Source organism: Gavialis gangeticus, unplaced genomic scaffold (genome assembly GCF_001723915.1).
Source record: "Gavialis gangeticus isolate Ggan-Ray unplaced genomic scaffold, GavGan_comp1, whole genome shotgun sequence".
In the NCBI taxonomy this organism is placed as follows: domain Eukaryota; kingdom Metazoa; phylum Chordata; order Crocodylia; family Gavialidae; genus Gavialis; species Gavialis gangeticus.
Window position 1 is genome coordinate 61,313,614 of NW_017729024.1, and position 15,513 is coordinate 61,329,126.

The 15,513-nt window shown below is 42.6% G+C and overlaps 1 protein-coding gene across 3 annotated transcripts in view; it reads left to right on the forward strand.

Annotated features, from left to right (window-relative positions):
• LOC109297420 (purpurin) overlaps nt 1–15,513 on the forward strand; it is a 221,201-nt gene that overhangs the window by 181,233 nt on the left and 24,455 nt on the right. The window contains exon 1 of one of the 3 annotated variants that reach the window (XM_019517153.1): nt 13,282–13,719. The exons of 1 other annotated variant lie outside the window; for it this stretch is intronic. The gene's annotated coding sequence lies outside the window, so the exon portion shown is untranslated. Of the gene's footprint in view, nt 1–13,281; nt 13,720–15,513 lie in introns of those variants that run through there. One more of the 3 variants, XM_019517152.1, reaches the window with a different exon arrangement.

Genomic DNA, 15,513 nt, shown 5'->3' on the forward strand with positions numbered 1-15,513 from the left:
GAGTCACACACATGATTAGAGGTCAAGAGAACAGCCCTTATGAGAGGCTGAGAGCCATGAGACTCTTCAGCCTGGAAAAGCACAGGCTCAAGGGTGATCTGGTGGCCACCTATAAGTTTATGAGGGGTGCTCCTCAGGATCTGGAGGAATGGCTGTTCACCAGAGCGCCCCAAGGGATGACAAGATCAAACAGTCACAAACTCTGCCACGACAGTTTCAGGCTGGACATAAGGAAGAACTTCTTTACTGTCCGAGCCCTCAAGGTTTGGAATAGACTGCTGCCAGAGGCTGTTCAAGCACCAGCTTTTAATGGCTTCAAGACTCATTTGGATGCTTATCTTGCTGGGATCCTATGATCCCTGCTGACTTCCTGCCCCTGGGGCAGTGGGCTGGACTCGATGATCCTCCAGGGTCCCTTCCAGCCCAAATGTCTATGAAATCTATGAAATCTATGAAGCTATGAAATCTGAGATTTGCAAGTATTAGGATGGTTTCTTTGAGATAGCTCAGATGCTCAAAAATCTGGCAGCCACTGATAAAGGAGGTGATTGGGAATCACACCTTTAAACTGTACAGAACCTCCTCTCTATGTTTAGAGAATCTGATGGCATTAATTACTAGTGCCATGCATCTCGGTACTTTGAAAATATGAAAGATCGCCAGGCACAACATGAGGATGTGTACCAAAACATTTTAGATGGCCATTTTATTGTTTGACAACAGAACAGGTAATCCTGTGCAGTTTCTCCTGATATGAAGCTGGAACAAACTCTTCAGAGATCTCAAAAAAGTCCTGGTAGAAGTAATTGGACAGACTGGGCAACAAAAATATGTTAATGAATGGGAACTTATTTATCATTAAATTTTCGCAATAAGCAACACATTGTGAAAATTAACAGGGTCTGACAGAAACCTCCACTCACCACGAGTTGCCTGGGAGTTCGGCCTCAAATATTGCATCATGTGTTTCCTGTGTGTTCCAGTTCATGGAAGGTAGAGGGACCCCATATATCACATTCAGTCAGATGCAACTTTACAATTTCATGAGCAAGCAATGTGCCCCAAGAGCGGTTGTTGAAAGTCTGCTTTCATTCAGAGAACATGCAAAGGAGGCTTATATGCAGTTTAGAGATAAATGTTTCATTGAGAAAACAAAGAAGCTTTTGGTTACCATTAAGAAGGTAAAATGTCCAGGATTTGTTTCTGGTGGAGATAAAACAGGTAGAAAAACATAAACCAACTGCAGCATCAGGAAACAAATTATGTTCTGCAGCTGAGAAAACCCTACACAGATTCATAGATACCAGAAATTTAGGGCTGGAAGGGACCTCATGAGATCGTTGGGTCTAGTCCCCCCTACTCTGGTCAAATAACCCCAGCAAGGTGTGCATCCAGTCTCCTTTTGAAGATCTCCAGGGTAGGTGCTGGCACCACCCCCCAGGAGTCTATTCCAGCGTCTGGTCACATGAACTGTGAAGAAGTTTTTCCTTATATCCAGTCTGAAACCTTCTTCTAGGAGTTTATGACCATTGCTCCTGGTTTTCCCCTGGGGCACTTGAGTAAATAGTTGTTCACCTAGCCCCTGATGCTTACCCCTGATATATTTGTAAGCTGCCACCAAATCCCCCCAAAGTATTCTCTTTTCTAGGCTGAACAGTCCCATATCTGTCAGCCTTTTCTCATACAGCTTGCTTTTCAAGCCTCTAATCATATGAGTGGCTCTTCTCTGGACTTTCTCAAGCTTCTCCACATCCTTCATGAAGTGTGGCGCCCAGAACTGGATGTAGTACTCCAGCTGCGGCCTGACCAGTGTCAAGCAGAGTGGGAGTTTAGTTTTGCTTGAGATGCACTGGCTGATGCATGCCAGCTTATTGTTTCCTCTGCTAACTGTAGCATCACGCTGGTGGCTCATATTCATTTTGCAGTCAATTTTGATCCCCAGTCCCTTTTGGACGTGGTGCTAGCTAGTGTAACACCACTGAGCCTGTTGGTTTGTTGCAGATTTTTCTGCCCCAGATGGAGCACTTTACACTTCTCAGTGTTGAACAGCATCTGGTTCTGGTCCTTCCATCTAACTAATCTGTGTAGGTCTGCCTGGATCATCAGCCTACCTTGAGGCATGGCTGCATTTCCCCATAGCTTAATGTCATCAGCAAACTTTGCCAGTGTGCTTTTCACCCCCACATTCAGATCATCGATGAGGCTGTTGAAAAGCACTGGTCCAAGTACTGAACCCTGGGGGACCCCACTGGCTACCTTCCACCAGGTCGACACAGATCCGTCTGTTTGTACTCTCTGGGTCTGATCCCGCAGCCAGTTTTCCACCCATCTGACTGTTGAATTGTTGAACCCACAGTCCCCTAGTTTTATCTCAAAAGCTTCATGGGACACCAAGTCAAGGTTTAAGTAAATGATGTCAACCTCATCTCCCTTATCCAGGTGGTGAGTAACTTGGTCATAGAAGTAGATGAGGTTAGTCATGTCTGACCTACCCTACACATAGCAAAGGATTGAGGAGAGTCTGTTAAAAACATACTGGGTGCATGATGCTACATTGCTATAGTGATGTGCTATGGCAACATAGCTCATCGTTATGGCAATATAGCATCAACAGGCACATACCATGATGCCAATGCTACATTACTGTAACAGTGAGCTACCTCACTATATCATGTTGCTACGGTGACATAGCTGCTAAAAATAACTGTGTGCCACCAAAACAGCACAGTAATGGCTGTTACTGTACCATCATTTATACTCCCTAAAGCAAATATTAAATAATGGCAATGTAACAACTGCACCATAGGAGGAACCCGTAGATTTGCCCACTGAAGTACGATATACTCAGTGCCATCTAACACATTATTTAATGCTTGTGGCCTTCTTCCCAAACCAACCACGTCAGTTCTTTCAGCGGAGCTTTAGAAGAAACTGCAGCCGTATGATCACAATTTTCATCAGACAGCACCAAAAAAACTGGTAATTGTTGACTTTGTATCTCAAGGATGCCAAGTCTGAAGCAAAATAATGAAAACTTTTCACAAACATTTCAATACTGTATGGAGGAAGGCTATCCAATTCCAACTGGTTCAGAGGGTAGATATCGTGTCTGACAGTTATGTGGAGAAGTCATTGAAAGAAGGTGAACAAGAGAGGAGGAAGTCTGTTATACCAATAGAGTTTGTAAAACTGGATCCTGAGACTCCTTTACCTGTTCAGATGGAGAAGTTTTGGCCTTCTTCAGCAAACAAAGAGTTATTACAACTGTCAGCCAAACAGTACTTTTGTGAAAAAGGAAGAGAGAGTAGCATACATACTACAGTGTTAAGTGGAACTATGACAGGAGAAAGCGACAGAAGAAAGTCCAGGGAAACAGGGAAACAAAGATTTTAAATGTAATTGGTTTGGAAGTGGGTGCTGTGATTGATGGGACAACTCACTGTATTATTATCTCTCTCCAAACAGCTACTATATAGCCAAAAGGAAAGTTCATAGCAGGTGATTACTTATTCCTAACGATGTTGCAGCAAGAGCTGGTCAAAATTTTTCTAGTGAAAGAAGTTTCAACGCTGTTTATCTTCTTCCAAAACTTTCGTTTTAGTTTTATAGTTTAAAGCATTGCTGGAGGCCAGCAATTCAGTGTCCTCTTTGCTTCAAGTTACAATGGCTTTTGAAGGTTAACAGTGTGCTTTTGAAATACAAATCCATACTAAAATTTAAACTATACAGGAAAGAGAGACTCAGCCATAGGCCAAAAGGCAGGTGCATTGTACTTTCTTGGTCTCTGCCTTACTCTGCTTTTAGCTGAATATCGGTTATGGTCAAATCTGAAACCGCTAAAAAGTAGTAATGACTACCAGAAAAAGTCGTCTCTGGGAATTGGAACTTAGTTGGATGAGAGCCACAACTGTATTGCAGGGCCTGATCCTATTCTCTGTTAGTGGGTGTCACTGCCATTGGGCTCTTACTTGTTAAAACTGTGAGGAGGCTATACGTTGCAGGCAGCGTTGATAATGAGCGGTGGAACCTTTCACATCCTTACATCAAGCCCAGGGCAACCATACCTGGAAGTCCCAGCCTAGCTCTTACAAGAAGCACAACTTATTTATCAGATGAAGGCAGAGCAGTGTGTTATAAATTAACTTAGAAAGGCACAAGCTTTTGTAGGCTACAACTTACTCAGGCCTCTCTGAATGAGTTAGTCTGTCTTGCCTTCTTGTCAAAGTTCAGACTAACATGGGTAACTACTTCTCTTTTTTTATTGGACGTTAACATCCATTGTCTCTTCCAACTGTAAAGCTGTCCTGTGGCATGATCACAGAATCCAGGCCCTCTACACCCATTAGACTATGTGGGACACCATACAAGGTGGACTCTAATAAAGGTGGGACAATCCCTGGGAGTGGGAGCCAGATTACAACCCACATTATGACTTCATGTGTCTGTCTCCCTCATGCCACATGGTGTCAGAAGTGGGCCTGATTCCTCTCTTCGGTGCAGGGGAAGGGAGAAAGAGGAGCCCCAAACTGCAGGAGTGCAAATAGTCTCTCCCTGACTCTCTATGTGCGCTACAGCCAGGAGGAGGAAGGCTGAAAGCCCAGTGCAGCTATGGAGGCTGAAACACAGATGGCTCTGCTAGAGAAGTTTGACTATGGGAATGCAGGCAGTTGGTCTTGCTGAATCAGAACATTTGAGTGGTTCTGTATGGCTCCAGATGTATCAGAAAGAACACAGAAATACTAGGTAAATGCCCTTATCTTTGCCATGGAAAAAGCTAAAGATGATATTCTGTGTGCGCTCCCTCCCCCCCTTTTACTGAAGAGGAAAAGAAAGACTACAAAAAAATGAAAGAGGCTTCTGATGCCCATTTCATAGGGAAAATAAATATTATGTACAACGGGCCAAATTTAACACAAGATACCAAGAACCAGAGGAAACAGTTAATTTTTTTATTACTTGAGTTCATGCTCTTGCTGAACACTGAAGTTATGGAGTTTTGAAAGCACAACTCAAAATAGGGGACTATTTCAAGCATCAGAGATGCAAGCTTCTCCGTACAACTACAGTTAGATCCAAAATTCACACTAGCAAAAGCCATAACAAAAGTTAAGATGAAAAACATGATGAAGAAACAGCAGTATCTACTGTGAGGTACTAGGAAAATGCATATTAGTCTGTCTTAATGAACATTAACTAAAGTGCACACTTTTTAAGTGACACCAAATGCACATGGCCGTGTATAGATGAAACGAGAGGCGTGTTTGCACAATACTTTAAAGTGGGCTAAATGCTTTTGCACCGCTTTAACAGTATCAGTGTTTGCATGCCTCGGCAGCATATTGAGCATTAATTCCAGCCGCTGTAGGAAATTTCACAGCATAATGTGCCTTAAATGACTTGGGGCACAGCAAACTAAAACTCCTTGAAGGAGTTTTAGTTTGCTGCCCATACAGGCGCAGAGCAAAGCACCAGGCTCTGTGCAGCTCCATGGCTCTGCAGGAAGCTCTGCAGGCAGCCTGACAGCAGCCCAGGAAAGCAGCTCTGCCCAAGAAAAGCAGCAAGCCTTATCTATTTTTTTTTCTTCCTCCCCTGGAGCCTGCCTGCCTGCTTGAGCTGCATGGGGGCCCAGTGCTTCCCTCCACAGCTGCAGTGCCCCCCGTGACTGCCTGAGCCGGGTGCCTGCAGGCAGGTGTCGCCTGGGGGCTGCAGCTGTTGCAGAGGGAAGCACCAGCCCCCCCTTCCCAGCACAGGGACCGCTCCACCCACCGGCAGCTCACCCTCCCCTCCCCACTGGAGAGGCAGATAAGTCAGCAGAGTGTCAGCCCTAAATTGAAGCAGTGTTTTTTAAAACCCACCCCTTTAATTTAGGGCCCCATTTCATTGACACATACCCCATTAGCCTATTTTAATGCACATTAAATAAAAAGGCATGTTTTTTTGCATGGTGCTTTAATGAGCATTAAAATAAGCTAATGTGTATTAAAGCACAGTGTACCTAAAACTTCATCAGATAGGACTGATATAGGGAGGACACAAGAACTAAGAAGAGAAGGGACCTTCACATCTAAGATACAGTATAAAAATAGAGCAAAAATGAGGCAAAAACAACCAAGAAACGTCAGCAGAGAAAGCAGTAAATAGTGTGGCAATTGTGGTAAAACACCAGCCCATCAGTGACACCATCATACCACAGGTCCAATAAACGTTATCCTCCCCTTTGCATTTTTCCTGGGGCATCATGGCTACAACAGCACTACAACACTGCTAGATCTTACAGGCCATAGATGAAGTGAGCTAACGATCCAGATCCAGTTCCTAGCACAGCCTGGAAGGTACTGTTCATAACCTGTGCTCCTAATGGCCTCCTTGGCAGAGAATGAGTATGAATGTGAATTCCCCTTGGAGTGGACCCTCTTGCAGATTACTAGAGAACTGTAGTGAAATTAGCCGTTCCCCAGTCCAAGCTGTCCCTGCCCTAGGGGCAAGCAAACAGGAGGCAGGGTGGGGTGTTTGTGTCACTCCAAGAGTGTCAGTCAGCATGCTTAACAAGAATTACATTCTCTTACTTCAGAGGTGGAAAGATGGTTCAATTCACAGAAATGAAGTTGTGATGTATCTAATGACTACCTCAAAGTGTGTGTGTCTACACATGCATGAATGCGCTTTTCCTAATGTGCATTACATTTAATACTTCCAGTATGAGGTGCTAAATAAATGTGCATTAGGCTACCCTAATGCACAGTACCAAAAGTGTACATTTTGAAGTGGCATATTTTACTGCGCATTTGCATAATTGCACTTCTTTTTAAGTGACATTTTAATGCACAGTAAAATAGGCTACTGCACATTAAAGTACACATAAAGATACACCCAGTGGGCAGTAAACTACAATACTTTTGGACTTAAGTCCAAGAACCTTATGTGTTGGCCAAATGGGAACAATATCAAATGACTTCCCATCCATATCAAGCACATTGTGTATTTGATAGGGAAAACAAAGCTAGAATTAAAATAGCTGTTGTTCCTCATCCCATGACCCCCAAGCACTTTACTGCAGGTAAGCAAGCATTATAGCCTCAATTTCATAGACTGGTTGCCAAATAGAGCAACATTTTAAGGCGTTTGTCACTGGAAGAGCTAGAAACTGACCTAAAGTCTGAGATGTAGCCCTGTGCCTAAATTTCAGGCTTCCATCCAGAGTTTCAGGAATATGAATTAGACCTACCTAAGCTAAAGCTAAGGCAGGTAATTCTCTCTGCTTATGTACAATAACCACTGCAATATTTGTCAAGGGCAGCTCAAAATGAGTCTATATTTAGTGGCTTTCAAAGACCTTTGTGAACAAGCACAGAACTTGATTGCTAGCTGGGCAGCAGGGAACTTAATGCCTGATGGAGGAGACTATTTAGAGATCTTATACTGTACCTCCCACTGCTGAGTTAGCACTAGCTGCTAAATCTGAGCTGGCCCGGCAATCACAGTAAATCCTAGAGTAGTTTATCCAATGCTTGTTCTGAAAAATAAAGGCATGAAGAGGGGTCAGTTTACCATAATAACACCGAGCATTGATTTTTCTATGTTCTTGCCTTCTGCTTGCTGTCAGCTGTCTTATCCATCTCCTTCTGCAGACAATGCGATTCTTGGTTTTAGTATGACTATTTTACATGGTTCTTGATGAAACTGTCAATTTTAAATTACTTGGAAATGTTTCTTGAGGTATTTCTAGACTCACATCTCCTTTTCTATGCCAAAGATGCTCTGACCTGGTATTTTTACATTGATCTATTAGTGTAATTCTTTTTTTCCTTACTGAAAACAGTAAACAATGCAGTGACAGATGTTACAGCCACGAACCAAAATCTTGTGTTGTGATTAGCTATTATTAGTGCATCTCTAATCCCAGTGGGATTAAGTGTCACCTAAGTATTGCTTCAAATGTCACCTATGTCTTGCGGGAACATAAACTATTTTTTTTTGTTGTGTTAAAATCAGGCTAACTGCTAAGTGGTCACAAATCCTTCTGATTTACAGGAAATACAGAAAACTCACTCTTGCATAAGCAGTAATTTTATTTGTATTAGAAGACAACAATTATACGATTATTTATTTGTTTTTGTCCAGCTCTAAAGCTGACATCCTTCCAAAAGCTGTTACAAAAAAATTAAGTCAGAGTTTCAGTGGTCTCATGGTTATATGACAAAAAATTATATTAACAGACTATAAACATTTGACAACTGTTTATTGATAAATCAGTTAAGCACTGTGGCAGAAAATTAAAATGCCTTGTTATGGCTCCAGTATAAATTTGAGCCCTAGTCCAGACCCATGTTAAAGTGGGGTTATCTGGCCATTCACACTGGGGAGTCAAAGGCAGCCAGATATGATGTTGGCTGCATTACTTTTGTGTGCTATTGGTGATAGAAACTGGCCTGCCTTCGGTATGTTAGCCCAATGAGCCACTAGGCTCAAAGGGACCTTTGACTCCATTTAAGAGACGAATGAAATACAGTCAGTGGAGGATGCAAGGGAGAGTATTGCTTCCTCTGAGAAGCTGGCTGAGCATAGTTTTTATCATGGTGGGCAGTCATATGCCTGAAGTAACAAAGCTTTTTTTTGTTGATGCTGTCTGAGGGGGCAGCAACTATGTACCCTGTTGATTTACAAAAAGGCATGATACATATACGGTAGCCTTGATCACCGACAGCTGTAGCTGAGGGATTTTCTCAGCGGACCACAATTCAGTATTCTTCTGGAAAAACAATCTGAGTTTTAAACTGGCATTTGGTTCTAGCAGTACCTGTAGGCTGAAGTCAGTACTTGGGGTGGTGAGAGAGAAAAGGGTTTTGTGCTTTTGAATATGCTGTACATATACAATATAATCAGCAGCAGCAGCAAACACTCGCAGTCAAAGGTGATTGTCATCCACGATTGCCTTATCTGTGAGTCCAAAGATGGCTGATGAGGCCTATCTGGGATTGACGGCCTCTGTTTCAGCTCAGGCACATGTTTCCACATGGGGTGGATGGTTCTGGGTTCTTGGTTCATTCTGTGACACACTATTTTTGCCACTTCCAATTTTCCATCTCCTGTTGTCATCATAAGGTTTCAAAGTAGTGAAATCCTTGTACCAGAGGAGTCCTCCATTTGGGGTGGTTCTGGGTGATAGTCTCCCACAAGTTCATATCAATGGTGCATTTTTTTAAAGTTGGCCTTGAGGACATGCTTGAAGTGCTTTCTCTGCCCTGCTCTTGAGTGTATGCCTTGACTAGCTGAGCGCATAAAACTCTTGAGTGTACACCCTGGGAGAATAAGACTTGCTTCAGGAGTCTGGAGTTGGACATCTAAATGATATGGCCAGTGAAGTTGATGTCACAGGATCATTGCCTCAATGGTTGTGGTGTTTGCTTAAAAGAGGAAGCTAATGTTGGTGTGTCTGTCTACCCGTTGGATTCGAAGAACCTTCCACAGGAGCAACTAGAGGTGTCTCCTGTACGTTGTCCACATCTTGGCTCCAGACAATAAAGGGGGGATCATGACTGCTTGATGAACCATTGGTTCTGATGTCATGATCTTCAAACACCTGTTTCTTCAGGTGTTCCAAGGCTGCATTACACATTTGCAGTGCTGTTGGATTTCTTTATCTATGTCAGCCTTCTGTGAGAGGTGGCTTCTGAGGTATGGGAAATACTCAACAGTCTCCAGACTCTCACCTTGAAACTGAATTACTAGAGCTCAGTACTGCTCATTGGGCGCATCTGCACATACTATTAATGCACTAAAAGCTTACGGCACAGTAAGCTTTCCCTGGAAGTGCATCGACACATCTCCTGCCCTGTTCTACTCCCATGTGGCAGCCAGGAGGAGCTCTAGGCTCTCCTGGGTGCCAGCTCTGGACTGGCAGGGGCCATTGGGGTCAGTCCTGGGCTCCTGGGAGCAGGGTGAGTTGTCCCACCTCTGGAGCAGTTGCCTCCCACCTCACACCCCTGCCCTGAGCAGCTGTATGCTGTCAGGCCCCTGCTCTGAGATCGGAGCAGAGGCTGGGACATCATCCCCTGCCCCAGCAGCTTCCTGCTGCTGGGCAGGGGACGATGTCCCAGCCCTAGCTCTGATCTTGGAGCTGAACCCCATCAGCTGCCTGCTGTCGGGGCAGGGGACAATGCCCCGGCCCCTACTTCAAGATCAGAGCAGAGGCCAGGCAGCTGCTGAGGCAGGTGATGATTTCCCAGCCCCAGTTGGCCACTCAGAGTGGGGGCTGGGAAGTAGGCAGCTATCTGGGGAGAAAAGACAGGTCCTTTACTCCCTGCTGCCTGGGCTGACTGGAAGCAATTTGCTTCTGATTAGCTGTCTATACATGTGCTACTGCATGGTAAATCTACTTGTATTTACAGGTAGTAGAAAACCATGCAGTAGATTAATCTACTGCACAGTAGCTGCTGTGCATGGTTACACAGTGATACTTGACTGCATAGTAGATTAGTCTACTGTGCAGTAAAGCGTCTCATGTACACAGGCCCATTAAGAGCTTGTTGATGGAGGACCTTAGTCTTCTGAATGTTAAGTATCAGTCCCATTTTCTTGTATGCCTTGGTAAAGACAATGACAATTTCCTGAAGGTCTGCTTTTGAGTGAGCACACACTACAGCAACATCAGTGTACTGGAGCTCAATGATTGAGGTTTGAGTGGTCTTGACTTTGGCTCAAGGTCAGCTGAGACTAAAGAGTTTACCTCCACTCTGACTGGCTCTTGACTAGCAGCTCTCATACAAAAGAGGTTTAACCTTCATTTGTTCTGGATGCAGCCCATTGAATCATTGCTCGGAATGTCTACTGTGGATTTGTCTCTGGCCCGTCACTCTGCTGGCTGAACAGAGCTATATTACCGTGTCCTCCCTGCTGCCTTTGGAATGGTTTGCACCAGTGGGAGACAATGGGAGTATTTTCCTGTGCTCCAAGGAGCAAAGGCTGCTAGTATAATCAAACAGGAGCCCTGGCAGTGAGCTAGAAATAAGACAGCACATATCGAAGGAGGTTTAGTGTGCTTCAGCTCTCCCTGCTGAGAAGAGTTGAAGCACTGAAGAGGAAATGGGCAGAGGCCTCAAGAACCATTGTCTCATTCTGATTCAGAGGTCGCAATAAATGGCTTCCAGCAGGATTGTGCCCATTCATCATGCTTAATGGATAAAGGGGATATGGGTGACATTTGAACAATGGTTAAGGGTTCATCACAACGTCCAGCCCGTTGGAGCCCTGGCCACAAATGCTGGCATACTTTTCCTGGGATGACTGGTGGAAGTCCTCCCTACAACGTTTATGAACACTCCAAGTAATCCCCTTAAGTATGTTCCATGTGCCCTGGGATTTTCTGTTTTAGAAAACAAACCAAATCAAGGCACCGGTAAAAGACTACAGTAAGAACTGAAAGTCATGCTAAGCTGAGGCTTATTCAGAACTGGTAAAACACAAAACACTGATGCTGACTTCACAGTGCAAGCATGGCTCGGCCATCTGAGAAGAAATAATATGGTATCCCTTCCAGTTTATCTTCCACATTCATAATAATTTCAAGCTGGCTCCTAGGTGTCTGGTTACTCCTTAAAACCTTATGTTTTTCCTGGTTGTTAATCAGTTTCTTGAGACATTCCAACCCATATTGGATGTTCCAACCCTTGTCCTGAAAAAGTTAAATTTATTTAGATTGAAACTGTTTAAATAACAGGATTTTCCCTGTCAAATATGGCTTGGGACCCTCTTGATTTACACAATTAAAAGAATGCTTTGAAGAGGCTGGACTAAAGTTATAAGAAAGCAGTAAAGCAGCAAACAGTGTGCTTCAAGAGGGAGAAATCTCTCTGACACCATCAGTTGTTGTTTCTGAGAAGCTGAGATAAACAGATCGTCCCTTTTGGTCACCTGTTTAACCTTCAACAATCGTGCTAGAAACTTTGCCTGTCAACAAAACACCCGAGTGCCTTGGAACGATGAGATCCCACCTCTCCTCTCTCTCTCTCCCTCTCTCTCTTTCTCTTTTTCTCTCTAGGCATAGCTTTCTGAACCTGAATTTTATTAGTTAAGCTTCAGCTAGGTTTCACCAAATACTCAGTTGAACTAGGGTAATATTGTAATTGTTTTTGTTTGTTTTTCCTTGCATGGCTATTACTGCTAGTGCCACCATAAATTTCATATACTTAGTAATAAATAACTTTTATAGTCAAACTGGTGGTAACTGGGTGTATTTTTCCTTCTCTACTTCTCCCTTCCCACTTGCTCTGCAGCAATGCTTCTTTTCCCTAAGCCAAAGATCCCTGTAAAGCCCCAAAATACTGTGGGTTCACTCATCAAGAAGCTATCACTACTAGAACAGTTAGGGCAAAAGATTGGGACGTACTGAGTTTGAGACACATAAGGGGATCAGCCTATATAGGCTGATTGACCCAGTTTGGCTCAGACATGCCCTAATGAACTGAATGCTGGCCCATGAGGGTGTCAGCTGGGCACCCAGCATGATTCAGGGGTATTCTGTTTACCTGTGTGCTTGTGTCTGACTGCATTTTATTGTTATCTTAATGAACTGATTCCTGGCATATGAGGGTGTCAGCCTGCATATGCCGGCTGGATCAGGCATGTCACATTAATCTGCATGTGTGTGTATGTATTTGACTGATTTGATGGTTGGAGGAACCCAGCCCCACTGAAACTGAGTCCTGCAAGATAGCTCCACTGGGGGTGAGGACTTGCAGAAGGGAGAAATACAGCTCCGTATAGAAACACAAGTAACACAAGCAGCACATTGATAGAATTACAGAGATCCCAGAAACGTACCCCTAATAAATGAGCACACCCCAAAGTGATGAGCAAATCTGGTAACAGCTTGTGGATGGGAATTGCAGGAGGCAGTGGGAGACAATAAGGGAGGGAGGCACAGGTTTGGATACAACAATTTTATTATGTTGGTTTGAGATTAATCTGAGTTGCTCTAAAGCACAGCCTCATCAGGTGAAGGGCGCCAAGAGAGATACCTGGGAGAAGAAAAGAGGCATAGCACTGGTACTACTGGACGTGTCTGGAGTCTGGCCAGACAGTGAGGGAATAGTGTGAGTTTCAATATATGTCAGTGGACAGGAAATCCAGGAAAACCAACACAGACATGGAGAGACATCCTGGGTCAAAGTCCATATTTTTAGACTCACTGTTTTGAGTCTTAGCTGATAATGCAAACATCCATCAGCTTTGTGAACCTAAGAATATCTTCTGTCCAGGTGATTGGGCAAGTCTGGTCACATGCATATGCTTAATATAAGTCTAATGCAAGAGGTTCTGATTTAACTCTGCATTTGCTTAATATACATCTAAAGTGGCCAGAAGAGTTGAATATGGCAAAAGTAGTTTCTCGTTGCTTCAGCAGACTTCTGTGCCCTCTGGACTTTTTTTTTCCCCAATTATGTAAAAGCTCTATATGTATTAGTACAGAAGGCAGATGCATGTGTGTGAGGATTACTGTTGGTGTTTACATAATGGATTATCCAAGATTAAGTGTTTTGTACAGGCGTATGAGTGAAAATAACCAATTAATGACTTTGCAGACTTATTATTTAAAGGCAGCTAGAAGGTAGTTCATACAAAAACTCTTCCACTAACCACAACCTAAAGACCAAGATAGAGTGAAGTAGAAGAGGTCCAGCTATCCCAACAGGTATGTCCCTTTCAGTAGAGAAAAATCAGGTAAATATCTCAACAAACAGTATTTCCTTTCAGGCCTTTCAGCCTATTGCACATGAGGTGCACAATACTTAGGAAAAGTATAAGTAACAATTGTTGATATTAGCACGTGTATGGTTTAAGATGGAGAAGAGTAGTTGCTTGGGTATTTAGGGCCATCTTTTTGGTAGCTCAGGCTCAAGGTGGACAATACTGTAAAACGTAAAATGTTTAAATAACTTAGCTAGGTGTTTTGTTGGATATTAAGGGTTGAATTTCCTGGAAAAATATTGTACCTACACACTCTTCTGCCAAAGTGCATAAGAATATAGATGAGCTGGATTTTGCTATGAACTGGATGCACACAGGAACAGGCAGCCAAGTTTGTGACAATGTTTAATGGCAACCAAACAATCCACCAATTGAATATTATTCTTCAAATTTGGAAAGTGATGTGTATGAGAAACTATTAAAACGTCAAATGTGTTTTGCCTTTATAATATGCAATTTGGAAATGATTAGGTCATGAAGATTCAATCAAGGTAATGATCATGCTGTTTGTTGCTGCTAGATACCTAAAAACAACTTAACTCTAACAAATGAAGCTTCACTAAAGCACACTTTATTGTCAAAACAAAAATTCAATGAAAACAGAAAAATATTGTTAAGTCTGTTCTATGTTTGGTCAAAATTTATATTTATAAAATATAACTGGTTTATATGGCAGTATTGTGGCAAGCAAATTCTATGTTTGGCAAATCAATCATAGTTGCTCAGACAAGGTAATTGGATTTGACTGGGGCATTTAAAGTTGCCCAGGTTTTTTAAAGAAGCATTTATTCAGTACTTTTTATAATATGAAAGAAAACTAGCATAAATGTAAAGCATGTAGCTGTAGGTATAGCACTATCTGTTTATACTTGCTACATACAATTAACAAGGTTTTGTTTTTATTTACTTAATTTTTTATTTAATCAATAGCATATCTTCTGTTTTATACTATTCATATATGACTGCCTCTTAATGCAGGCAAAAAACTTAAATGCATATGCATACAGACTCAAGAGAAAAAGTAATTCTCTAAAATATACCCAATTTTAATAGAGAAAGGTATAGATAGACTAGACAAATGAAACCTTGGGGAAGGGTTATTAATCTTAATGTGTTTTACACAAAAAAAATCTTTTTATAAAATATTCCACAGATGGTACCTATCTCCAGCCATGATCCAACACATTTTTTTAATGGTGGTGCGTCATGTAGGAGAGGCTGTGGAGAAAGAGGCTACTCTTTTATGTGGTGTTTGTGCCTAGAGGTCCAAATATTGTGGGGGTGAAGTGACCAGAATAATAATTACTGTTGTGGATAGTATTTTGCTTTGGATCCATTGATTTCTCTATTGAATGCCCTAGTAAAAGAAGTTTATTTTGTGTAGAATGAAAAGCTGACATCTTCCTTGTTTTTAGCTGCTAGATTATGTATTGCTCAAATATAGAAAGTGGTTAGCTATGTTACTCTGAAGTCAGGCAGAAGGCAGGTCTGGGTGGCACCAGAACAAGGTAGTCTTTAAGGTGCTGTTCTGCCCTGTCTTCCAATGTGGTGGTGATGGAAAAATTGTTCTATCAAGTTAGATTTTTAGAAAAGTGACAAAAGAGGGGTAGATATTTAGAAATATAGGTTCAATTCTGGACCTATACAGAGGACAAAAATTCACCAGTCAGAAAGCCAGTGCATCAAAGCAGAATTCTTGAATATTACTGAATGTTACTGGATGTTACACACACACACACACACACACACACACACACACACACACAC